Source organism: Rhipicephalus microplus, chromosome 2 (assembly GCF_043290135.1).
Source record: "Rhipicephalus microplus isolate Deutch F79 chromosome 2, USDA_Rmic, whole genome shotgun sequence".
Taxonomy (NCBI): domain Eukaryota; kingdom Metazoa; phylum Arthropoda; class Arachnida; order Ixodida; family Ixodidae; genus Rhipicephalus; species Rhipicephalus microplus.
The window spans coordinates 18,152,569-18,180,283 of NC_134701.1; the positions used below are offsets into that span (position 1 = coordinate 18,152,569).

The 27,715-nt window shown below is 44.8% G+C and overlaps 1 protein-coding gene and 1 non-coding gene across 5 annotated transcripts in view; both read left to right on the forward strand.

Moving 5' to 3' along the window:
* LOC119169192 (FMRFamide receptor-like) overlaps positions 1-27,715 on the forward strand; it is a 1,338,388-nt gene that overhangs the window by 632,663 nt on the left and 678,010 nt on the right. The gene's annotated exons all lie outside the window — the stretch shown is intronic.
* On the forward strand, positions 23,235-23,307 carry TRNAT-UGU (transfer RNA threonine (anticodon UGU)). Its single transcript has one exon. It is a non-coding gene; the product is annotated as a tRNA-Thr (tRNA).

The following is a 27,715-nucleotide window of genomic DNA, read 5'->3' on the forward strand; positions in this document are numbered from 1 at the left end:
GTTGCACCTCGCTGGATGAAAGGTTGCGATCCACTCTAAAACTCTAATCGGATGATTTTTTTATCCCCAGTTCAAACATTGTTTTTTGTTTATTTTCGGCCAGGCCTAATACTTTTTTTGCCTCTTTGTTTGCGCAGTGAGAAAACATAGCGCAGAAAATAACACGCGAAAAAGTAGTTTGCCAACTGCTTTCAGAGTCACGGCAACAACGAAAGACAAAAGTGAGACACCGAAATCTTTTATTTTTCTACATACACATGAAGTTTCTCCATTCCTCTAAGCGAATCCATGGTGAAGTATGAAAATCCAGTCTCGTTGTCACATCTTGTTCACTCCTTGTGGAGCTCCTCCGACGGAAGCGATAGATGACAGGCATTCCAGACGCCAGCGCACACAGCCGTCTGCCTGTTGTGTTTCCATGGCTGTACGTACAATTATATAGTAAAAATAGTTAGACACACGTGACAGAAGATGAAGATGCACGCGTATGATAAGTACGTGAGAGGTAATATAAACATGCGTGTAAAATATAACACACAAATAACTTTACCTTCACATCTCGCACAGTCCTTGTGAAGCTGCTCTGACGAAAGAGATGGATGACAGGCATCGCAGACGCCAGCGCACACAGCCTTCAGCACGGTGTGTGCCCACGGCTGCAGAATAAGTATGTAAAATAGTGAGTCACACGTGACAGAGGATGAATACGAATGCATACGAGAAATACGTGCAAGGTGAAATAAAAACATGCGTGCGATATGACGTGCTTATAATTTCATCGTGATGTCACACATCGGCAAAGACTCATTTCGATAACCGTAGCGCAACAGCTTAGGAGCGGCGGCCACAGCCACAACTCCGCGAACCACCATGCCACCAACAAGTCGGCGAGTTCTAAGTGAGCGACGTCGTTCAGTTCGAGCAAGCGAACGCGCGACCAAACACGGCGCCGCACACGGAGTGTCTGGTGCTAGCGAACTTCAAAAAAGAGAGCTAGCGTACGCTTGGTCAACGCCACGAACAGCGCCGAGCTGGTTTGGAGCTAGAGCCGAAGAAATTGACGGTAATGCGGCCCTTTTCCACAAACTCGAGCGAGTGCAGCGCGCAAACGCGAGTGCGCCGCCACGGCCAACAGACGGCGCCGAGCTGCTTGCGACCAACTGACGGCAAAGCCAACTGTAATGGCGACCAAATTTCACTGAGTTCCGACGCTCCCGAAAGCCCCGCCAGCCGTGCTGGTGCACTTGCGCTCGACATACTACAACCAAGCTCGTCACGAGAACCCGCAACGTGTTTTCGACGACTCTCAACACAGCGACTAAGTCTCAGCACAATATCGTCAGCCCGGAGCTCATCGCGGCGGCAAAGACAGGCGAGCACTCAATGAGCGAGCGTACGGGATGCCGAAGGCAATGGCGGCCAATTTGCCGGCAAGCGCGATCCATATCGCACACGCGACAAGTACAGTAGAATAAAGAATGATACTCTACTTGCAAAAGAATCCAGCGCTGATTTCTGCCCCAACTCAGACTGAAGTATATATCCGATAAGCCTGCTGTCTTCTAGGCCGTCATGTTGGCCTTCGCAACTGTTGCTGTCGTGTGTTGGTCGTGACTATATTGAAGCCAGAGATATAGAGCGTGGTGTGGTGACGTGTCGAGACTTGCTCCAGACTTCATGGGTGCAGCGAAACGCAAAAGCAGCAGCCCACGCTCATCCAAGCGTACACACGAGCCCCACGTCGTGATTCCTAGATGGTCGAGCACTCCGAGCGCGACGCAACGCGAACCATCGCCGAAAAACTACGGGGAAAGACTGAGTCAAGAGAGGAGGAGAATGGGTAGTGACCTTGGCAACGCTTTGTGCACTGCCTGCAATCTCCAGTTGGTTCATCCCACGGGAGCGTGTTTGGAGACCAAGTGGTTTGCACGTGGCATGTTTCCCTCTGTGGTTGCTCCTCAACGGTCTATCCGTTCACCGCGCGTGCCTATTGGGCTCCGTTACTCCTTTTTCGGGTAATTTCGCCTTAGAAAATTTTGCCTTGCTGCTTGCTAGGGTTCTATACCGTATAGGCAGTCCTACTTCTACAGAACGTGGGGAATATTTCACTTAACGCGCACTGCACATTTTTACAGGCAAAAAATCTTGTCCACAGCGCTAAGCACCTTCTCATTGTATGAACCCTGAGGCGAAACCGCCCTCCTTGTCGGTTTGTACTGAGATTAAATGCTGCTTCTCGAAAAAAGACGAGCTTTCCCATAACTTTAAGAATGTCGCTCCAAGATATGGTGTGGCTGTGGTCGTTTCGGCGCCAGATAAGCTAGCCAAGTGTTGACCGCGCGTTTGCAATGGCAAAAGACCCGGTTGCCTGAAGTGAGAATGCCTTCGTATACAGCTCCCATGGAACATTCTAAGGGAGCTGTATACTACATTCCTTCATCCTCCAGAAACATGCACATTAGCATTACCGAGAGATGCCTCATTGACTGCCTTAGGGAGCATGCGTATATAGAATAAGAAAAACGAGGACAAGTATGCACATCTTGTGGCACATATTGCCGCATGTGGTTGTGAATCACGATTTACAGATACGAAAGTTCTTGGAAGAAACTAGAACTTATCTGCACGTCTGCCAATGAAAGCATATTTTCTTGAAAAAAAACAAGGATTTCTGTGCCAGAGAGCTGGCTTTGGTGTTGCATCAACATGAAATATCTTCTCACGAAGCAATGATTTAGTGATTCTAGCTGGTTTATCTGCTTTTCATGTTTACATCTTTTTTAACTTGTTCCTTATCAAGTGGTACTTGACACGCTGTAAACTTTCCGCATGCGGAGCTCTGTTAATTATTGCCTTTGCGCATTCATCTTTCCGTAAATATGAAGGTCACCTAGAAGCAAGAAACAGTTGGTAGTGAGCGCTGCGTGGCGTGCATGTTACTCGCGTGGAGACAGAATACACTTCGATATGTGGCTAGGTCATGAGGTGGGTTGGCGACTTGCAGGATGCGCAGTAGCTTTTTTAGGGGCAAGCGGGCCCTTCAAGGTGTAGGATAGCTAGTAACGAGGAAAACAACCAGGGAGACTCTTCGACAGGTGGTATGGACAGATACAATTCCAAAGTGGCACCAGTATCTAAGATAGGTAGAGTCCGGGGCAGAAATAATCGTAGCCACGAGTGCCGAGCCAATGCAGGCATAGGGTATATTAACATGCAGGGCGGTAGGAGCAGGCTGAAGTGGGAAGAGATAGAAGAACAGCTAAGAGGGGAGAGGCCGATGGTATATGGTTTTGTAGAAACACATCTCAAGGACATAGAACAACCTCCAAACAAGGCGGACTACGCGTGGGAATATTGTAATACAACGGAAGGTAGCCGAAAGGGGGGTGGTATTAGGGCATTCATTCATAAAAGTACAGACTGGCAAAGAGTCATGCAGGAGTGCAAGGAACATTTAGGGCTTAAAGGGAAAGTGGCAGAGCAAATGACACTCCTTGGTTTTGTGTACTCGTGGACGGGAGCAAAGGCCAGAGAGGAAAACCAGGCAATGGTAGAGTGTATATCAAAGGACATTCCAGAGTTAGGAGGAGAGTGCGAGATAATTATACTAGGGGATATGAATGCGCACATAGAAGATATAGATAGGTATACCGAACCGACAGGCAAAATGATCATGAATATGTGTGAAAGGCTTGATTTATTCATTTGCAACAGCACCGAGAAGTGTGAAGGGCAAATAACATGGGAGGTAGGAAGGCTGTAGTCGACGATAGATTACGCACTGATGTCATATATGATGTATGATAAGCTCAGGGGAATGCACATAGAAGAAGGTGGCCCCAGAAGTCTGGGTAGTGATCACAAACGTATCAAGATAAGTTTTGAAAGAGCAGTGAAAGTGGGAAGGAGACAAGATAAGCAACTACAGGAAAATATTTATTCAGAAAGGCAAATTTAAACAGCCACTAAACAAATTGAGAAAGTAATCACCGAGGATAATAAAACAGTGTGGACATAACGAATCTAATTAGACTGTTAGAGCTAGAGCTTGCTAAGGCACGTGACAAGTCACCCCGGAAAAGAAGACGCAAAACTAAAAGTTGGTGGGATTAGGAAGTTAAGAGAGCCATAGCAAAACGTCAGGAAGCCTGTCGGGAACACAGACATGCTAAGCAGCGGGGTGAACCGACAGATGATGTTGAAAGAAAATGAAAATGGGAAACCTTTCTAAGCTCTAGAAGGGATACGTCCCTTCTGATAAATAAAAAGATTAGAAGAAAGGGAGCTCAGTGGCTGGCAGAAGTACATAAAAAAGATAGAAAGGCAGCTGCGAAATTTTGGAACCATCTAAACTCCCTAAGGAATGAGACGAGCCTAGAGCCGAGGTTCATAACTACAGCTCAAGGTGCTAGGCTAGAAGGGGACGAAGCTATTGAATATATAAGAACAAGGGTGACAGAAAAGTTTCAACAAAGAAGTGCTTTATGCACCACAATAGACAAGGGCAAACCAAGTGGTGCAATAGCTCCATTTTCACAACGTGAGTGGGAAAGGGCTGAGAAAAGGGTTCCGAGTAGTACATCCACAGGTCCAGATGGCATTCCAATTATGGTGATAACGACATTAGGTCTGAAGTCTAAGCAGGCTTTGAGAGAGGCAGTGAGCAAACTAATAATCGATGGAGAAGTTCCCGATGGATGGAAACTTAGCAGGATGAGCATGATCTATAAAGGAAAGGGGGACGAAGCTGACATAAACAACTACCGTCTTATAACAGTGACATCAGTGATCTACAGGTTGGCGATGCAGATTATAAAGAAAAGACTGCTGGCATGGATAGAAGATGAGGGGGCGCTGGGGGAACTGCAGAATGAATTTCGGAAACACAGGAGGTTGGAACACAATCTGTTCTCACTGACGCAGTGCATCGAAATAGCAGAAAAGGAACACAGGCCGCTATGGCTAGCATTGTGATTTTGAAAACCAGTATCAAAGCATCTCTTCTAGCGCAATCGCCAGATACTGAAAGCCTATGTTTAAGGGTTTCTTTCGGAAACAAAGTAATCATTGTTATCACTGTGTACAGACCACCTGATTTTGTGCCCGATTTTATTGTACATTTGCGATCTCATTTGGCCTCATTCAGTAAATATAAGCTTTTCGTCCTAGGGGCTTTTAATCTGCCCAACTTTGATTGGGACCGCTTGAAAACAAGACCCGATTCTTGTCACAGTGACGACATTCTCGACATTATGTTTTCACACAACCTTGTCCAAATAGTTCAGCAACCAATCCGAGTTTGTGGCATTCATCCTCTCTACTTGACCTTGTTTTCCTGCCCAGATCTTTCGAAAAGTACCACGTGTCTGTGGAACATGGTTTCTCAGATGACAAAATTGTTTTTGTATCTATTTCTCTTTATTACAAAAATGCAAAAAGTTGCCCAGCTCTCAAAAATGAGAAAGACTTTGCGAAAGCTAGTGACACTGCAATTACTGAGTATTTGGAAATTATCTGGCCAAATTTCACTGATCACGATTTTGAGGTCCTTTAGAATAAATTTAAAAATATGTGTTTATTCTGTTTGAGAATCTTTGTACCCGATAAAATTAAGAAGACCGCTAAATATACGCCCTGGATATCTAGATCTATAATTCACCTTAAACGCAAAGCCAAGCGCTTGCGAAAAAAAAAACGTACAGCGCCTCAACAACTCGCCGAAATTCGTACTGCTCTTTACAATGCTATTACTCGTGCCAAAAATTTCTACTCTAACACTACTTTACTGAACTTCCTAAGAGACGAACCCCATAAATTCTGGAACTTTATTAGACAGCGCAATGAAAACATAACTGAAATTTCAATCGACGGCTCTAAATTGACTAATCCTCGAGCAATCGCGAATCACTTCAATTTGTTTTTCCATAGCGTATTTTCGCAGTCTCAGTTGAAACAGAGTAATTCAGTAGCTTCATACCCTGATGTCAATATTTTTTCGCGCAATAGTGTCCTAAATATTTTACTTCGATTAAAAAACAAATCGACGCCAGGGCCCGATTGCATTCCGAACGCGTTTCTCCGTCGTTATGCTGAAACTTTGACGAGAATTCTTGTACTCATTTTTGAATCTTCTCTTCATACGGCCACGCTACCTTCTGATTTTAAAATAGCCTGTATCGTACCTACTCCCAAAAAAGGCAACCCACTCTTAATTCGCAGCTACAGACACATATATATGTTATCATCCGCCTGTAAGTTACTTGAACACGTTGTTGCTACGTTCATTACACAATTTTTAGATGCCCATCAAATCCTTTCTCCATTTCAACACGGGTTTCACAAGGGATTCTCGACCGTCACTCAACTACTTACAGTTGTTCACCACGCTTCTTAAGTTCTTGATAAGGGGGGACAGGTTGACCTCATACTCTTAGATTTTAGTAAGGTCTTCGATCGCGTATCGCACGACAAATTATTATATAAATTAGTTCAAATCGGGCTTCCAGCGTTCATCGTCTCTTGGCTAACTGCCTATTTAGGTAACCGTAGACAGTATACGTCGACATTAATGGAAGCACTTCTGACGCTCTCCATGTTACATCTGGCGTACCGCAGGGAAGTGTGCGAGGCCCTTTACTTTTCCTTATTTTTTTTTGTAATGACATTGTTAACGTTGTAAACAGTCCGGTCCAAATACGTCTTTTTGCAGATGACTGTGCCCCGCCGCGGTGGTCTAGTGGCTAAGGTACTCGGCTGCTGACCCGCAGGTCGCGGGTTTGAATCCCGGCTGCGGCGGCTGCATTTCCGATGGAGGCGGAAATGTTGTAGGCCCGTGTGCTCAGATTTGGGTGCACGTTAAAGAACCCCAGGTGGTCGTAATTTCCGGAGCCCTCCACTACGGCGTCTCTCATAATCATATGGTGGTTTTGGGACGTTAAACCCCACATATCAATCAATTGCAGATGACTGTATAATTTTTAATGAAATTAATAGCATCGAGGACCAACTTGCGTTAAATTCAGCGTTAGAAAACGTTGCTTCTTGGAGTAAAACTACTAACATTCAATTAAACCATGACAAAACAGTTTACCTCCTAATGACTAGAAAGAAACACCCCCTTGAATTCTCTTATTGTAGTTGTGACCAACCGCTTAAGCAAGTAGATGAACACAAATATCTTGGCGTAACATTAACCAGTACCTTAAGTTGGAACTCTCACATTACTAACATATGCGCTGCCGCTTTCCGTAAACTTTGTTTATTACGACACAAACTCAAAACCGCTCCCTCTGAGCTTAAATACTTAGCATATACTTGTATAATTAGACCGAAACTTGAATATGCCTGCGTTATTTGGGATCCTCACACTAAAACCAATATCGACTGCCTCGAAAGAATTCAAAGAAGGGCCGTCCGCTTTATTTATAGCATGTACGGTGTTTCTCCGTTTCTGCCCTGATGGAAAGACATGGTATTCCAACATTATAATCACGACTAAATCATTTAGGCTAAAATTACTGTACCAATTAGTTAACCGAAAGCTCTTATTTGATCACAGCCCTTACATTAGTCGCCTGGAAACACGGCGCGGTATCATTCACACTCCCTTGCCTTAACTTCGTATTCCTTCAAAACTAATCTCTTCAAATTTTCGTTTTTCCCGCGCACAATCTGTGAGTGGAACAATTTACCGTTTGCCGCCCTGCTGTCGACAGATTCTATTGACGCACATGTTTTCCGGAAGATGTAATAATGTTTTGCAGTTTTTTTTTATCCACTGATCCTTTTTGTTGATTGCTTACTTTCAGTGCCATGTTGTTTCCCTTTGCGATTCACGCAAATGCGATTCTCGCAATCCCACTTAAATCATTGGTGTTATGATAAGCTTGGTTGCATTATTGTTGTATGTGTGTGATGATTGGATTATTGTATGCTGTGTGATGCTTGGCTTGATTGCCTTACTGCCTGTACCACTCCTGCTTGGGCTCCATGCCTGCAGTATGTTGTAAATAAATAAATAGATAAATTTTTGGATATCAAGGGAGCGTGCGATAGAGTGGTTCAAGAGGAATTGTGGGGAATACTGGACACACTAGGCGTGGAAGATAGAGTCACTAATCTTTTAAAGGATATCTATAAAGGTAACAAGGTAGTTATAAAGTGGGAAAAATAAATATCGAAGTCTGCAGAGGTAAAACGGGGGCTTAGGCAGGGGTGTCCTCTGTCAACCTTGCTATTCATGATGTACCTACAAGGATTAGAGGGAAAGTTAGAGAAAAGTGGACTGGACTTCAACCTCTCTTTCGTCAAACAAGGAAAACTCATTTCACAGGCACTACCAGCATTAATGTACGCAGATGATATAGTGCTATTGGCCGACAACAAGGAAGATTTGCAGAGATTGGTGGACATCTGTGGTAATGAGGGAGATAGGTTAAATTTCAGATGCAGTAAGGAAAAATCAGCAGTCATGCTTTTTAATGACAATGAAGGTAGTGAGCTTAGAATGCAGGAGGCCACGGTAGATAACAGATAAATACAAATATCTGGGCGTATGGATAAGCAATGTGGCTGAGTGCCTAAGGGAACACGAAACATACGCGACGACTAAAGGTAACATTAATGCAGCGGTAATGAAAAACAGGGCACTGTGGAATTACAGTAGGTAGGATGTTGTGAGAGGAATATAGAAAAGGGTCATGGATCCTGTTCGGCAATGCAGTCTTGTGCATGAGATCAGAAGTTCAAGCAAGATTAGAAATTAAGCAACGTGGAATGGGTAGAATGCGTTAGGAGCTCACGGGAATACACCAAATCAGGGAGTACAAGGTGATTTGGGATGGACATAATTTGAGGGCAGGGAAGCTAGCAGCGAGATAAAATTTGAGAATCGATTGAGAGAAATGGGGGGGGGGGGGAGCTTTGTGCAAGAAAGGTTTTCAGCTACTTGTACATAAAGAATGTCGATACAAAATGGAAGAAGCGAACCAGGAAATTGACTGGTAAATACTAAGAAAACAGCAGGGGGCCAAACATAAAAGAATAATCGGTTAAGAAGAAGGTGAAGGAAGCTGAGACCGACATGTGGAGAATCGGCATGACTAAGAAGTCCGCACTAGAGATCTATTGAACTTTTAGGCAGGAAATTGCCAAAAAAAGGACCTATGATAATACTCGGGGTAGTTCTCTACTGTTTGAGGCCAGGACGGGAGTATTGCGAACCAAGACATATCAGGCCAAATACGAAGGGGTAGACACGGTATGCAGTGCGTGTGGAGAGGAAGAAGAAACTGCCCAACACTTGATAATGTTCTGTACAGGGATTCAGCCTATAGTTCAGGATAATGGCGCAGAGTTCTTCAAAGCACTGGGTTTAGGGACAGCGAGGGCAGAATAGACTTTAAGCGGGTAGAAATAACTAGAAGGAGGTTATCCGATTGGTGGCTAAAGTCAAGACATGAGTGAATATAAACCCTTCAGTGCAAAGTACGAATTTTCAACCCCACTATTTAAAGGAAAAAAAATAAATCTAGTTTTTGGCTCATCAAGTATTGCGGCTTGGTGGCACTTGCCACCGCCCAATCTAAAGGGCACAGCCATATCCATCCATCCATGGATGTCTGAGTGTTTGTGTGAATCTGTGCGAGAGTCCAGGTTGCTCTATATTTTTACAATATGATGAATAACCCACTAGCGCAACAAGTTTTATTGGTTAAGTTTACCCGTGAAGGTTGAATAACGTCTATAGAATGATTTTATCTTCAAAAAAGTTTTGGTAAGCTCGCTACAGTGAAATTTAGCGTCGAATGCGGCCTAAAAGCTACACATTTGACGGCAACCAACGCATGCTGCTTCTAAGGTAAGATGTGCTACCTCTATAGAAGCATTCTTATTTTTCCCGAAGAATCCAGCGACATTTTGTGGACAATCCAGAGGTCTTCGAACAGTCTGGCGGAAGGACAATAGTTGCAACTCTTGACAGCGCAAAACCAATATTTGAGAATATGTACAATTGGTGTCGCCCTTCAAATATATATATATATATATATATATATATATATATATATATATATATATATATATATATATATATATATATATATATATATATATATATATATTGCAGTAAGCGAGACAGACACGACACCCGTTCGTCGGGCAAGCTGTTCTATTCTGCCACTTCTTCCTCGCTTTCCAGCTCATGGCCCACAGCTGCCGCACGGCTCTTCGTTACGTTCGGCCACACTGCGGACCTGACAACGAAAAAAAAAGAAATTACAGTTCATTGCACCTGCAGTGGTCCGACTGTTTTTTTCAAGTGCGACAGATGCACGGCAAAGTTGTTTCTTTTGCGTTTATTGAGAGTGAAGCTCGCATCTGAGGTGTTCACACACCAGGTATATTCTCCTACACGCTGAGTAATTATGAATGGCCCGTCGAACTTAGGGAGTAGCTTCTTGCCAGGCCTGCTGGTGCTCTTTGCACCCAGACCTCGTCACCGATGTTGTAAGCAGGAGCGGGTCTACGGCGTCCGTCATGGTGGCGCTTTTGATTTTCTTGTGCGTGGGTGGCTTTCTTGATCGCCTCAGTTCAGATATTCTGACAGGTCGCTTTGCGATCGTTGGTACGTGAAATCATAATGGGAGCATCCAGACTGAGGACCGTTTTCAGCTGTGGTAGTTTCCCATAAACAACTTTGTAGGGCGTTTCCCCGGTAGACGTCTGCAGTGCCGTGTTAATCGCAAAAGCGGCTGACGGAAGGTGGACGTCCCAGTTGGCCTCTCTTCTTTTCCCTGCCTTCGTATATGGAGCGAGTCGTGCCTGGATGCTCTGGTTGGTTCTCTCAGTAAGGCAGCTTGCTAGAGGATGAAACGTGGATGCGAAGTGGTGCTGCACGCCTGCCGTGCAAAGGTACTTTTTCAGTTCCCCGCTACGAAACGTTGTAGCCCGATCAATTATTAACTTTTTTGGTAAGCCATGTCTCCATTCAAATCGGTGCTTGAGGAAGTCGATTAGGTAAGTAGATGCAAGAGATGGCACGGCCTCCACTACCACGTATTTTGACAGGTAGTCTACTGCTACAATGACGTAACGAATTCCCGGAGTGGTTGTGAGTAGAGGTCTCATGTAATCAATGCCAATCGTGTGGAACATTGTTTCGGGTATCTGTATTGGTGTTAGTAATCCAGGTTGACACCCAGGCAGTCGCTTAAACTGCTGGCAAATTTTGCAACTGGCGACATTATAACGGACGCTACTTTGCATCTTCGGCCACCAAAAACGTTCTTGTAGTTTCCGGACTGTGGCTCGTTGGCCGGTGTGTCCGCCTTCTGAAGAGTCGTGAATGGCTCGTAATATTTCTGACCTGTGGGACTTCGGTATCACCAGGAAGTAACGTTCTTCGGATCGGTCTGCTCGCCAGAGACGCCGGTACAATGCGGAATTGCGCGTCACAAAAGTACTGTGATTTCCTTTGTCAGTGATAGATGCAATAATGGATGCCAAATCTTTATCCTCCTGTTGGGCTCGGGATATATCCATCTGGGCGAAAAAAATGTGGGTTTGCCTAGTTTGTCGCGCGCAGTCAAGGGGGTTCCGTGAGAGTGCATCGGCGACGTTGTTTAGCCCCCCGGCGCGGTGGCGCACGTTAAAATCGTATTCTTGCAGCGTGATTATCCACCGGGCAAATTTGTGCTTAAGTTGCTGCTTGGAGAACATCCATGCTATAGCAGCATTATCAGTCACAACAGTGAATTTACGCCCGAAAAGATAATGCTGAAACTTATCATCGACGCTCCATACCACTGCAAGACATTCAAGCTCGTCGGAGTGATAGTGGCGCTCGGTGTCTGAAAGTTTTCGGCTGGCATAAGCGACCACGTGTTTCACGCCATCTGGATCACGCTGCACTAACACAGCTCCTAGGCCGACTTGGCTGGCATCAGTGTGCACTTCAGTGGACCAGTCTTCATTGAAGTGACTTAATATGGGGCAACAAGTGAGCTTTTGTTTTATAGCTCGAAAATCATTTTCTTGTGAGACGCTCCATTCAAACCACGCGTCTTTTCTAAGAAGACCACTCAAGGAAGCTGCGATCGAAGCGAAGTGGAGAATAAACCTTCGCAAATACGACGCCATACCCAGAAATGACGAAACCTGCTTCAAGCAGGTTGGTGTGGGATTCTGCGACACGGCAGCTACTCGCTCCGGGAGTGGCTGAATGCCGACAGGAGATATATTATGTCCCAGGTACGAAAACTCGGACACCCCAAACTGGCATTTCTCTTTGTTCAAACGAAACCCTGCTGCATAGAATCTGTGTAGTACATCGTCGAAATTGCGAAGGTGTTCATCCTCCGTTCTGCCAACGACCAGGATGTCGTCTAAGTGCACCACACAGGCTTGGTTTTTCAATGGTACGAGCACTGAATTCATCGCACGCTGAAAATTGCTAGGAGCCGTTCTTAGTCCAAACGGCATGCGGTTGAATTCATACAAACCGAAAGGTGTGCGAAAAGCCGTTTTACATCGATCTTCCTTCGCGACGTTAATCTGCCAGTACCCTGCGCGTATATCAAGCGATGAAAAGAACTTGCAGTGGCGTACTGTATCAGCAGCGTCATCAATGCGGGGTAAAGGGTAGGAGTATGCATTGTACACTTATTGAGCTGCCTGTAGTCCACGCAGAAGCGTAATGATACGTTTTTCTTGCGAACAAGGACGACTGGCGCTGCCCACGGACTCGATGACGGCCTAATAATGCCCGCGGCAAGCATTTCATGTACTTGTTCTGCGATCACTGCGCGTTCTCGTTCAGCGTATCGTCTCAGTGGTACGCATATAGGCGGATAATCTCCCGTTGGTATGCGATGGAGCAGCAAATTAATGCCTGGCAGTTCTGCTGTATTGCTAGCGAATACTTGCTGATGGCGAGCCAATAGAGAAGATAAGGTAGGCGGAGTGGACTGCTCACCTGTCGGTGGTGGCAGGGTTGTGGGGGTAGTCCCAACTGTCGAAGACCAGAGCTCGACGTGGCCGTGATGTATGGTGAGCTCAATGTCATCAGATAGCAAGAAGTCAGCACCAAGGATCATGTCGGCAAGGAGGTCTTCAAAGACGGTAATGGCTGGAAGAACTTTAGTGTCCGCTTCCGTCCGGACTGAAATGTCGAGCATTCCGACTGGCATAGCACTTCCCCCAAGTCCGCAGAGGGGAGGTTGCGTCCACGGTCGGATAGTGTCCGGAGCATGACGTCGGTGTAGCGCCGTTCGTTCCGCACCGGTATCCACCAGAGCAGATAGGTCACCTATTCCCTCAACATGAATGGACATCCGAGGAGTTTGACAAGCTTGGTAGTGGATTCGGGTCTGGAAAGATTTACGACACTCCTTGGCGTTGTGGCCAATGCGACCGCACTTGAAGCATCCGTGTCGTGTGAAGGCGTAAGTCGAACAGACAGTCGGTATTGTGTCCAAGCTAAGCCGACGACGAGAGTTTTGCTGAAGTTCGGCTGCCCTTTGAGCAAAAACCTGGGGTGACGCTTCAGGTGACTGGCAAGATAAGATGGCAGCATGTGTAGGGTCAGCCAAGCCATCAACGACATACTGGCGGGCAGCCGGAGATATCCATGTAATGCCACATTTGTCGAGAAGCCCAAGCTTATCGTAGACGTATTTACGGGCGTCTTCCGATGGAGCCTGCCGACGCGATCGCATGCGCATGAAGTGGTCGTCGTATGCGGATGGAAGTGGTGGGAAGGCCATGACGAAGGCTGTAATGCAGTCACTCCAGGATTTGTACTTGCAGCCATCGTATTGATTGTACTTGCAGGATATGTACTTGCAGCCATCGTATTTGGCGGACTCGCGCAGTCGGCTTACAGCTAGCGATAGCGTCACGTCGTCAGTCCATGCATGTCGACAGGCCAATGAAAGGATATCATCCAGCCAGACGGTTGGGTCTTGATCAACGCCAGTATAGTCAGGAATTTCTGCCATAGACGGAGGAGGCAACGTGGTGCGTGCACAGGCTGCTGAGAAGGTGACGGTGGCGTCTGCAAGACGCTGGCTCGAAGTAGCGATGGCCTGCAGAACCGTGCAGAGTTTGCTGGCGGCTACAGGCGAGGAATTACGCCTGTCTTCTCGCGACGGTACTGACGTTACTCCAGGGATGGTACCTGAGGCGAAGTCCAAGGGAGCATGTACGGCGTCCTTGGGCAAGGTGGCGGTTTGCGAAGCCAAGTCAGTGGAGCCGCCTTGTGGTTTGGCAAGGACGCCTGCAGGCAGCGCGCTAGCTTCGGTACCCGTGGTGGCCAGGTCGGGTGCCATAGCCACGGTAGCAGGAGCTGCGGGCTGCTGGAGAGTGCGTCCGCTCCGTAGGACGTTTTTTTCACGCAGATCGTCGCACACAGGTTCGCTGAACGGCTGCGCCATTGTAATAAGCGAGACAGACACAACACCCATTCGTTGGGCAAGCTCTTTGTTTTTGTTTTGTTTGTTTGTTTGTAGCCGCTAATTCATGGCTCGTACCCACTCTGGGGGATTGGCCAAGAGAACTTATAGTCTCATATGGACGATAACTGCATTATTGCTTACAAAGAAAAAAAGGGAGGGGGAGTTGTATAGTGAAGACAGTATGTTAAAAAAACAAAGAAACCAAAGATTTAGATAGTGAGAAAAAAAATCAACAACAAAGTAGACACTAATAGCTATAACTTGATTTTGGGAGCTGACCAGACAGCTGGTTTTGCCAAACCCGATTAACTTGGTATGTCACGGATTTATCCAGATTTGAAAATTACTTTTCGACTCGGTTTTTTTAACTGCATCGAATGCATCTCTGTGGCAATTTCCCAAAACAGAGGCACCAAAATTTAGAACATTTTCTGTGGTTAAATTTAAACCTTGCTTCACAAATTGAATGTCTAAAAGTCGTTTTCTAATTATAGCATAGTTCCAAAATTAGCCAAAATAATGTTCAATAGTTTCTAATTCTTCGCAAAACGGACAAAGGGGGGAAAGTGTCAGACCAGCTCTGAGTATATAATAATTTGATGGGGGGACACGGCGCCGGAATCTGAAGATTATAATTTCAAGTTTTTTATGGACTCCACTGGGCTTTCCATGGAAATTTGAGGTGCCGATAATCTGTCCATTGTGTGATATTTTCTAAACTATCTGTAAAAAAATAGCGGATTTCCTATATCTAACCCCTGATAAGTATTCTAACTCGGGAAGTACTGAAATTACTGGTCAATAAAGTGATGCTTATGCCAAAGCATCTGTAAATTCATTAATTTGTAATCCGCAGTGACCTGGGACCCACACAAATTTGAGGAGTTTTAAATGCGGCGGTGCTAATGTGTGGAACGCTGCTAGGGCACGAGAATGTTCAGAGGTTGTCAGAGCTGCACACACCGAAAGTGAGTCTGTTAGGATGATTGCACTGGTCTCGGTCGTAGGAATTTTACGAAGAGCTAAAATAATAGCTACTAGCTCGGCTTCAAATATCGGAGTGAAATCTGCAAGCCTTTTCTATTCTGTCTCTTCTTCCTCGCTTTCCAGCCCATGGCCCACAGCTGCCGCGCCGCTCTTCGTAACAATACACACACACACACACACACACACACACACACACACACACACACACACACACACATATCTATCTATCTATCTATCTATCTATCTATCTATCTATCTATCTATCTATCTATTTATATCGGGCAAGCTCTTTGTTTTGGTTTTGTTTGTTTGTTTGTAGCCTCTAATCCATGGCTCGTACCCACTCTGCGGGATTGGCCAGGATATATATATATATATTGGGGAAAGAAGTATATACCTAACGGCTCGTTTTTTTGTGTTTTGACACAATATAATGAGATCTAACAGACAGTTATGCCAAGGAATGTACAGGGGAAGTTATTAGAAACAATAGGTAGTAAATAAGAAGAAAAAAAATTGCCCGCAGCTTCCCTCGGGGGAACACTGAGGAGGATGCGGACCATATATTTAGTTAACGGGGTGTTAAAATGCGACTTACTTGGGTCGATGGCTAAATTGGTTAACGTGGTTGTGAAATGGGGTGTTAAATTGCGACTTACTTGGGTCGATGGCTAAATTGGTTAACGTGGTTGTAGGAGGGGGTGTTAAATGAGTGAACACGTACACACGTATGCGAAAGGGCGGCGCTGGTCGAAGGGACGTCGATCATTGTGTTTGTGGATTCGTTGGAATTCATTTCACCGCGACCTTGGACGTCGACGCGCCGTACAAACCAACCGACGAGCGGCAACTGAGCGAGCGAGCGCTGACCTTGAGTATATATACAGCACGACGGCGCATGCACTGTCAGCTGTTGAATGTTCTCGAAGCGCGACGCCACATGCGCGTCCACTGGAGAATCAGGAGAATTGTAGATGTCGAACGCGGTGTGTAGAGGAGGAAGGGTGCACAGATGGTGGAGGAGTGAAGCGCGCGTGGTGTGTAGAGGAGGAAGGGATGCACAGATGGTGGAAGAGTGGGCGACGGCGCGACGGCGCATGCGCGTCAGCTGTCGAATGTTCGAGAAGCGGTGCGGACGGCGCGGACGGCGCGGACGGCGCACTACAAGGCGCGAGTATAAGATGCTCCGCATCTAAAAGTGGGTGAAAAAATAACCAGCCATGAGGAGGAATTGAATCTACGACCTTCGAATAACGCGTTCGAAGCTCTAACCACTGAGCTACCACAGCGACCTTTCCTAGAACCACTTTTTTGGGTTTATATGTGAATTTAGAAGTAGAAGTGTCAGTCAGCGCCATCTATAAGCCAAGCGACGAGTGTGAAACATTCTCTTATGCGCATGTTTGGCGCCACGTAGCAGGTGAACTTATTATGAGCGGGCAGCTGAATAATAGTCCCTCGTATACAACCTAGTGACACCAAGTCTGCCAGTACGAGACCCTCGTTTAATGAAATAAAGGAAAAAAGTGTATACCTAAGGGCTCGTTTTTCCGTGTTTTGACACAATATTAATGAGATCTAACAGACAGTAATGCCAAGGAATGTACAGAGGAAAGTATTAGAACCAATGGAATGTAAATAAGAAGAAAGAAAAGTGGGTGAAAAATAACCAGCCGTGAGCAGGAATTGAACCTACGACCTTCGAATAACACGTTCGATGCTCTAGCCACTGAGCTAGCACAGAAGAATTTCCTCCGTCCACTTTTTTGGGTTTATATGTGAATTTAGAAGTAGGAGTGTCAGTCAGCGCCATCTATAAGCCAAGCGACGAGTGGGAAACATTCTCTTATGCGCATGTTTGGCGTCACGTAGCAGGTGAACTTATTATGAGCGGGCAGCTGAATAATAGTCCCTCGTATACAACCTAGTGACACCAAGTCTGCCAGTACGAGACCCTCGTTTAATGAAATAAGGGAAAGAAGTGTATACCTAAGGGCTTGTTTTTCCGTGTTTTGACACAATAATAATGAGATCTAACAGGCAGTAATGCCAAGGAATGTACAGAGGAAGGTATTAGAACCAATGGAATGTAAATGAGAAGACAGAAAAGTGGGTGAAAAATAACCAGCCGTGAGCAGGAATTGAACCTACGACCTTCGAATAACGCGTTCGATGCTCTAGCCACTGAGCTTCCACAGCAGAATTTCCTCAGTCCAATTTTTGGGTTTATATGTGAATTTAGAAGTATGGATGGATGGATGGATGGATGGATGAAAAGGTTGGGTATGGCTGTACCCTTCAGATTGGGCGGTGGCTAGCGTCACCAAGCCGTAATACTTAATGAACCAAAAATTAGATTTATTTTTTTTCTTTAAAACCTGAGCTTTAGGATTCGTACTTTGCAGTGAAGGGTTTCATTTTCACTCGTGCCTTGACTTTAGCCACCAATCAGATAACCTCCTTATAGTTAAGTCTACCCGCTTAAAGTCTATTTCGCCCTCCCGGTTCCTAAACCCCAGTGCATTGAAAAACTCTGCGCCATCATCCTGAACTATAGGGTGAAGCCCTTTACAGAACATTATCAAGTGTTCGGCAGTCTCTTCTTCCTCTCCACACGCACTGCATACTGTGTCTACCCCTTCGTATTTGGCCCGATATGTCTCCGTTTGCAGTACTCCCGTCCTGGCCTCAAACAGTAGAGAACTACCCCAAGTATTATCATAGATCCTCTCCTTGGCAATTTCCTGCTTAAAAGTTCGATAGATATCTAATGCTGACTTCTTAATCATGCCCATTCTCCACATGTCAGTCTTCGTTTCCTTTACTTTCTTCTTAACCGATACTTCTTTTTGGTTTGGCCACCTGCTCTTTTCTAAGTATTTACTGGTCAATTTCCTGGTTCGCTTCCTCCATTTTGTATCGACATTCTTCATGTACAAGTAGCTGAAAACCTTTCTAGCCCAACGCTCCTCCCCCATTTCTCTCAATCGCTTCTCAAATTTTATCTTGCTGCAGGCTTCCCTGTCCTCAAATGATGTCCATCCCATATCAGCTTGACTCCCTGATTTGGTGTATTCCCGTGAGCTCCTCAAGCAAGCCTACCTATTCAACGTTGCTTAATTTCTAATCTTGCTTGAACTTCTGATCTCATGCACAAGCCTCTTTGCCAAGCGTCAGCCAAGAAACCATGACCCCTTTCCATATTCCTCTCACAACATCATACCTATTTTAATTCCACAGTGCCCTATTTTTAATCACTGCTGCATTCCTGTTACCTTTAGTCGTCACGTATATTTCGTGTTCCCTCAGGTACTCGGTCCCATTGCTTATCCATACGCCCAGATATTTGTATTTATCTGTTATCTCTAGCGTGACCTCCTGTATTCTAAGCTCACTACCTTCGTTGTCATTGAAAACCATGACTGCTGATTTTTCCTTACTGAATATAAATTCTAACCTATCTCCCTCATTACCGCAGGTGTCCATCAATCTCTGCAAATCTTCCTTGTTGTTGACCATTAGCACTATATAATCTGCGTACATTGATGCTGGTAGTGCCTGATCAATGAGTTTTCCTTGTTTGACTAAAGAGGGGTTGAAGCCCAGTCCACTTCCCTCTAATTTGGCCTCTAATCCTTGTAGGTACATCATGAATAATAAGGGTGACAGGGGACACCCCTGCCTAAGCCCCCGTTTTACCTCTGCAGGCTTGGATACCTGTTTTTCCCACTTTATAACTACCTTGTTACTTTTATAGATATCCTTTAAAAGATTGGTGACTACATGTTCCACGCCTAGTGTGTCCAGTATTTTCACAATTCCTCTTGAACCACGCTATCGTACGCTCCCTTAATATACAAAAATGCCAGCCACAGGGGCATGTGTTTCTTTTCTGCTATTTCGATCCACTGCGTCAGTGACAACAGATTGTCTTACAACCTCCTGTGTTTCCGAAACCCATTCTGCAGCTCCCCCAGCACCCCCTCATTCTCTATCCATGCCTGCAGTCTCTCCTTTATAATCTGCATCGCTAGCCTGTAGACCACTGATGTCACTGTTATAGGACGGTAGTTGTTTATGTCAGCTTTGTCCCCCTTTCCTTTATAGATCACGCTCATTGATCCTGCGAAGTTTCCATCCGTTGGGAACTTCAACATCGATTATTATTTTGCTCACTGTCTCTCTCAAAGCCTGCTTAGACTTCGGACCTAATGTCTTTATCAGCATAATTGGAACGCCATCTGGGCCTGTTGATGTGTTGATGTACTACTAGGAATCCTTTTCTCAGCCCTTTCCCACTCTTGTGAAAATGGAACCATTGCACCACTTGATTCGTCCTTGTCTATTGTGGTGCATAAAGCACTTCTTTGTTGAAACTTTTCTGTCACCCTTGTTCTTATATACTGAATAGCTTCGTCCCCTTCCAGTCTAGCACATTGGGCTGTAGTTTTAAAACTCTGCTCTAGGCTCGTCTTATTTCTTAGGGAGTTTAGATGGTTCCAAAATTTCGCATCTGCCTTTGTATCTTTTTTATGTACTTCAGCCAGCCACTGAGCTCCCTTTTTTCTAATCTCTTTATTGATCAGAATGGACGCATCCCTTCTAGAGCTTAGAAAGGTTTCCCATTTTCATTTTCTTTCAACATCATCTGTCGGCTCACCCCGCTGCTTAGCATGTCTGTGTTCCCGCCAGGCTTCCTGACGTTTTGCTATGGCTCTCTTAACTTCCTCATCCCACCAACTTTTAGTTTTGCGTCTTCTTTTCCGGGGTGACTTGTCACGTGCCTTAGCAAGCTCTAGCTCTAACAGTCTAATTATATTCGTTATGTCCACACTGTTTCATTATCCTCAGTGATTACTTTCTCAATTTGTTTGGTGGCTATTTCAATTTGCCTTTCTGAATAAATATTTTCCTGTAGTTGCTCATTTTGTCTCCTTCCCACTTTCACTGCTCTTTCAAAACTTATCTTGATACGTTTGTGATCACTACCCAGACTTCTGGAGCCACCTTCATCTATGTGCATTCCCCTGAGCTTATCATACATCATATTTGACATCAGTGCGTAATCTATCGTCGACTACAGCCTTCCTACCTCCCATGTTATTTGCCCTTCACACTTCTCGGTGCTGTTGCAAATGAATAAATCAAGCCTTTCACACATATTCATGATCATTTTGCCTGTCGGGTCAGTATATTCATCTATATCTTCTAGGTGCGCATTCATGTCTCCTAGTATAATTATCTCGCACTCTCTTCTTAACTCCTGAATGTCCTTTGACATACACTCTACCATTGCCTGGTTTTCCTCTCTGGCCTTTGCTTCCGTCCACAAGTACACGAAACCAAGGAGTGTCATTTGACCTGTCACTTTCCCTTTTAGGCATAAATGTTCCTTGCACTCCTGCTTGACCCTTTGCCAGTCTGTACTTTTATGAATGAATGCACCAATACCACCCCCCTTTCTGCTGCCTTCTGTTCCATTACAATATTTTCACGCGTAGTCCGCATTGTTCTGGGGTTGTTCCATGTCCCTGAGATGTGTTTCTACAAAACAATATACCATCGGCCTCTCTTGCCTTAGCTGTTCTTCTATCTCTTCCCACTTCAGCCTGTTTCTACCACCCTGCATGTTAATATACCCTATGTCTGAATTGGCTCTGCGCTCGTGGCTACGCCTATTTATGCCCCGGACTCTACCTATCTATGATATTGGTGCCACTTTGGAATCGTATCTGTCCATACCACCTGTCGAAGAGTCTCCCTGGTTGTTTTCCTCGTTACTAGCTATCCTGCACCCTGAAGGGCTCGCTTGCCCCCTAAAGAAGCTACTGCGCGTCCTGCAAGTCGCCAACCCTCCTCATGACCTAGCCGCCCATTGAAGTGAATTCTGTCTCGTTGAAAACCACTCCACCTATGCACCTATCTGTTTATCTCCACCACCTCAAAGCCTTTCTCTCAACTCCTCTGCCATATCTCTTGGTTTGCGTTGACAACCACTCTTTGCAGGTTGCTATCACGCACCGGTACTTCCGGTATCGTGCATATCACTGCCTGTACCTTAGGAGAAGTGGCGCGCATGTCATCGACGCATTTCACCAGTGTGGTTGCTAGTCCTGCTGTATCTTCATTTAAGAGATCGTTTAAACTGCCTGAAATTATCACGAGGTTTCATCTATCAGCTGTAGTTTTGAGGTTTGCGCTCGCTTGCCCCAAGACTGCTTCCAGCTTGCGTCCTGGGAACGCCCCTACTGCAACCCTCTCGTCATCTCTTACTCTCTCTTTGATGGCTTCTGTGCATTGATTTAAATTCGAGTCCTCGGCGATTATCACATGCTGTGACTTTTCAGCTGGAGCGTCCTGCACCTGGGGGTTACTTGCACCTGTGACGCCGGCTGCTTTGTCCCCTGCCAGCCTCACCACTACTTCGCTGAAACGGGGCCTTGCGACAAATGTACCGGCTGAACCTGTTTTTTCCGAACTTGCTTGCTCTTTCTTCTCCGCAGTTCCCGTTGCCGGTTCCCTACTGTTCTCTCCGTAGGCCACTCCTCTGCTGACCTTGGCTAGTGCTTCCTCGGCGGATTTCAGCTTTTCTGCCATAGCCCTCGTTTTCTCTTGCTCTGTCGCCAACGCAGTCTCGATCTCGGTGATTCTCATCAGCATGTCACTCTAGGTAACCATCATTTTCTCCATTTCTTCTTCAACCTCACATTGTCTACACTTCGCGTCAGCCTCTTCTCCATCCGCTTCTACGCTTGGGCCCCCTTTCAAACCCACTCCACATCCTCAACACTTTACAGTCTTTTTAACCATGTCTTTCTGTCACCAATTGTCCCTATACTCCATAATTACTAAACTCGAGCCCTGCACTACAAAAAAAGGAATGTTTAAGCTATACTACAAAAATTTGCGTGTTCAATGTACGCGCACCTCCCCAAAGGGGTGGCAAAAGAATAAAAAAACAAAAAATTCAAACGCACACACCCGCACTAACAAATAACACTAACTAAATAACACTAATAGCACTAACCTGTGACTGGTCCCCGAAAAAGCCGTACCATAAAATAAGTGCTACGAAGATTTCAACCGTTGCCTTATACTTATAAAGACAAGCTCAAAACATGCAAAAACACTTATCTGCGCAGTCGATCCGGAGCGCTCAAAAACACTTCCATCCTCCGTGACAGCCCGAACTGAACAGGAGTGGAGTGTTATTCAGCGACATCTATAAGCCATGCGCATGAAAAAGTGTTTCACACTCGTCGCTTGGCCTATAGATGGCGCTGACTGATACTCCTACTTCTAAACTCACATATAAACCCAAAAAAGTGGTTGGAGGGAAGGCTGCTGTGGTAGCTCAGTGGTTAGAGCATCGAAGGTGTTATTCGAAGGTCGTAGGTTCGATTCTTGCTCACGAGTGGTTATGTTTTCACGCACTTTTTTTCTTATTTACATTCCATTGGTTCTAATAACTTCCCCTGTACAATCCTTGGCATTACTGTCTGTTAGATCTCATTAATATTGTGTCAAAACACGGAAAAACGAGCCCTTAGGTATACCCTTCTTTCCCTTATTTCATTAAACGAGGGTCTCGTACTGGCAGACTTGGTGTCATTAGGTATTATACGAGGGACTATTAATCAGCTGCCCTCTCGTAATAAGTTCACGTGCTACGTGACGCCAAACATGCGCATAAAAGAGTGTTTCACACCCGTCGCTTGGCTTATAGATGGCGCTGACTGACACTCCTACTTCTAAATTCACATATTAACCCAAAACGTGGGTGGAGGGAAGGCCGCTGTGGTAGCTCAGTGGTTAGAGCATCGAACGTGTTATTCGGAGGTCGTAGGTTCGATTCCTGCTCACGGCTTGTTATTTTTCACTCACTTTTCTTTCTTCTTATTTACATTCCATTGGTTCTAATAACTTCCCCTGTACATTCCTTGGCACAACTGTCTGTTAGTTCTCATATATATATATATATATATATATATATATATATATATATATATATATATATATATATATATATATATATATATATTTATACATATATATAGTCCGTCCAGTATTTATTGAACAAACAACCAGATTAAATCAATCAGTGCTTTAAAATCAGCAAGTGATGGGAATCAAACATTTCTTCATATGACTATTGCCTAGTCTCAGGGCTTTCTTTTGCACTGATTTATATCTATAGTATGTATACGGTGCCATAGCCGTTAAAAGGTCAGTTTTTCATGCGATGTAGTTTTCCAGCCGATTACTCTGATGTGTTTTACTCATGCTGTGTTTTCCCTGTATTTTTTAATGGTTTTACTGTTAAAGTGAAATGCTTACATGACTCCTCAAGCGTGATAATTGACCGAGGGCGACACGCGCCGGCAGCGTGAACTTGTGACGCAAAAATTATCTTCTCGTGCTCATGACGCATTGATATCGAAAAAAAAAAACGTTTAACAGTATTACAGCTTCCGCCAGTTTTGTACAGTTTTTGGTACATTGTCTCTTGCGCCGTCCGCTTTCAAGCTTCAACTGGTAGAGCTGAAGTTTCTGCTCGAAGCAACTAATGTGGCCTTTAAATTCTTCGTGCTGTGAGAAGCGTCATCTAGCTCCGTCCGTTTGGCACTTTTACATTTCCGCATTTTTACTCTTCTACACTTTCGGACATCTCAGTTTCTGTATGATAGAAATGGCAAAATTTTAACTTATCGAGCTTTTGTATAACTGGCATGCCACGAGAACGAGGCTGCCAGTATGCTCAACATCATTTACAGCGCCGTTATTGACGCCAGCTGCGTCAAAGGAGCTCATGCGCAGTGTCGGAGCAGCCTCAACAGTCTGCAGTTCAGCTGACTATTCCCGGAGACGCTTGGTAAGGCGGGCGAGCTCTGGGCCTTTTTGCACTATACAAATACGCTGGGAGGCCGTGGAGACACCTCGGCACAGCGTCCAGTAATTAATTCGGAACATCGCGCAGCGTCTTCACATCTCCACTGATTAGCCACTGGTTGACGCGAACAACCTCACACTCATCGAAGTGCTTTTCGCACACACGCACTTGCCGGAAACCAAATGTGAAACCACGAATTTCTTGCCACGGTGTAACTAGCTTTTTGCCCTGTTCGCTGTCTAGGCAGCCAGAACGTGGGCACTTTTTCATCATTTTACTTGTAACTGGATCGACAACTCACGTACAGCGAATGTATGCGGCATTCATTTTGATTTTCAGGTACAACGTGAACACCAAGCATATGATGAAAAACGTGCTGTGACATGCCTATTGATGCGAAGAGTGAAAACAAAAACGAGACAGTTCCCGGAAAAACACGTGTTTTTCTGTGTTCTTTTTTTTGGGTGGGGGGGGGGGGCAGTTGATAAATGTGGCCAAAGTTTCCTTAAGATAAAACGTACAGAAAGAAAGCTTAGGCGGCACATAGTGTTGAACGTGAAACGAAAACGTCGCATGTGATACGAAAGCCCCAATCGACGGCTGACCACTCGCCTTCGGCATCACATAAAGTCAGCCCCAGCGTTAGCTCAGCTTGAGTCTATAGTGTAGCTTTCATGGCTCAGGTGTGAACATGTTGGGGGCGGTTTCTGACGTTTTGCTACCCGTCACTGTTCAGTTTTGACTTTCCCTCGTACACTTCGGTGACCTCTGAAGGAATTCCGCTTAGGAAGCCGTGTGCAAGCAGATTCTGCAACGATTGGGCCAACTTGTGGCGTGTGGATGCACTTCAAAGTTGTGGAGGTGGCTGGCGAGAAACGGGAACTCACTGTCTGCAAGCACTGCGACAGCTGCTACAGTTAACCCAATGCGTCATTTAACTTGAGGAAGAACGTTACAAATGAATACAGTGATACTGGCTCTGAATTGGAGTGTGAAATTCAACTTTTTACCATCCTGAATAATGTTTTCATAGCCAAAGCCACGACGAGTCAGACAATTCTGGGTTCTTTATTCTAACTGCCGTAACAATTTTAAAAGGCCACACCCATTCATAGAGAAACAAATGAGTTCGCGTTGACGCTTCTGCCCTGCCTTTGATCGGTGAAACGCTGTATTCGTTTAGATAAAGAGAGAAAGCATTTTATTTGTGTTCTTTACATAATGAAAGTTATTGGTTATGACACTTGGCAATAAACTATATTGCCATGTGGTAAAGTTTTTTTTTTCATCTTTCCGAAAATTTCCGAAAAAAACTGAAAAAGAAACAGATTTTTTCGATTGCTCAAAATTTCCGAAACTTTCACATCTCTATAGACTTGTATGGTAAACGTGGCCGCCGTCGGCCCAGCGCCCCCAGTGAAGACGCAGCACCGCCCTGCTGCTCCTGCTTGACGCACACAAAGCGCTCCTATACAGTTACGGTGGAGTTTTTTGACCACTAAGTGTGTTGAAGAACTCTGTCTGTATAGGTATATCTTCTTAGAGTTTGTCGTTTGCCAAGCGTGACGGCCTGAAATATTTGTGGTCATGTACACTGTTATTGTCTCTTGTGCAGTGTAACTGAAACCACAAGAGCGACAAACCTAAAAGGAACGCACACACTGCCTATGCAGAGTAAGATCAAAGAAAAGTAAAATTTTGCTTTTCGGTTCGTGTGTCGTCATCAGCCTTTCTTTGCCAATAGAACATGCTCGGGTAGCGCCTGTATAGCGAAGGAGGACACCGAATGCCGGCATGCATGGCAGCATTAGAAGAAGTCAACGGTCCAGCGACCATATTAGCGCCTTTTCCTTTTCATGATTTCGAAACAGCGCCAACATCGATTGTCTGTCACCCCTCGTTGAAGTTGACAAACTTTAGTCTTTAGCTTATACAGAAAAAAAAGTGTGGTTGATTTTTTAACTCCTCCTTAATGCGCTAAAGACGGAAAAAAACTTGCCTACTTCATGAAAAGGCACACCGATTGAGTTTCATGCATAAACACAGACATTATTCTGAAATCTGTACTCGTAAAAACTAACTTATATAAATATATATTATACTCGCAGAGAATCACAGATAAGACTTCGTTACCACCAATGTCACCCTTGTTACGTACAAAGCAGCAATCTGCTATTACGCATGCAATTTTTTCTGTGCAACCTGTCTTTCTTGAACTATTGTTTGCAGTATCTCACAAAACGTGCAACCAAAAAGTTCTCAAATGCCACAAAATCGTTTAAGGTGAGAGGCCACCTAATTTTTTTTAACCGGAGGAGCCAGGATTAAAGTAACTACTTTTTCAGAAAGAGTCGTTCAAACGTAGTTTGGGACCCGCACACCAACTGTGACATCGATTGCATTGAACGCGTTCAAAAAAAAAGCGCTAAGATTCATCTTCAACTCTTACGGCAGGCACGTGTCCGTTACTAACCTCAGACATTTAAGCGAACTTCTAACGCTATAATCACGCAGGAAACTGCATCGACTGTAAATGCTTTACATTATTGTAAACGGTAACATTAAAATGGGCTTCACTGATTACATGCAGTATAACAGCGCAAGGCCAACAAGATGGAAGCACAGTAAGACGATTGTAAGGCCACGAGTTAAGACGAAGGTGTATCAATTTTCGTTTTTTCCTCGAACAATAGCAGAATGGAACGAGCTTCCATGTGACATAGTCGGCCTATCATCAGTTCATTCGTTCACAAATGCCGTGCAAGATTATCTGTGATGATATGCGCGGTTCTTGTCATTCTTTCTCTTTTACAGCTTGAAATGTGTGCGGGTAACCATTTATTTCGCGGTATTCTTCTGTTGACGTAAGCTGTCCTTCGGTTCACATGCTTATTTGGTTCGTTGGCCGTTTCACTCATGTTCTGAAATGTTGTAAGCGTCTTTCGGGTGTTCAATCACTCGATCCTGTATGTGTTATTGCTCCTGTGTCATACCTGAGTGTGTTATTGCAAATGCTGTTGGGCTTGTTTTTTATGTTCGCGTCTTGAGTTCACATTCGGCCGCATGTGTTGTTATCATTAGACATATGTGCATTTGTTCTGTTTTTCTTTCTTTTTTTTATTTCGGTTGTCGACTTAAATGATGCAATGTGATGTACCCACTCCTGCCATGGCTCCCGAAAGGCAGCCGGCAGTATCTGATAAATAAATAAATAAATAAATAACTTTACTTTGCACAGTCATTCAAAGGGCAAAATATTTATTATTTATTTTTTGAAAGCCATCTTTTTAAAAAGCTAACAAAAGGTGGTAGTTAGGCCTACCGCGATAAGTGAATAACTCGTGCCTGAATTCAATAAAGCCTTGGCATCTCGCTAACGAAAAGC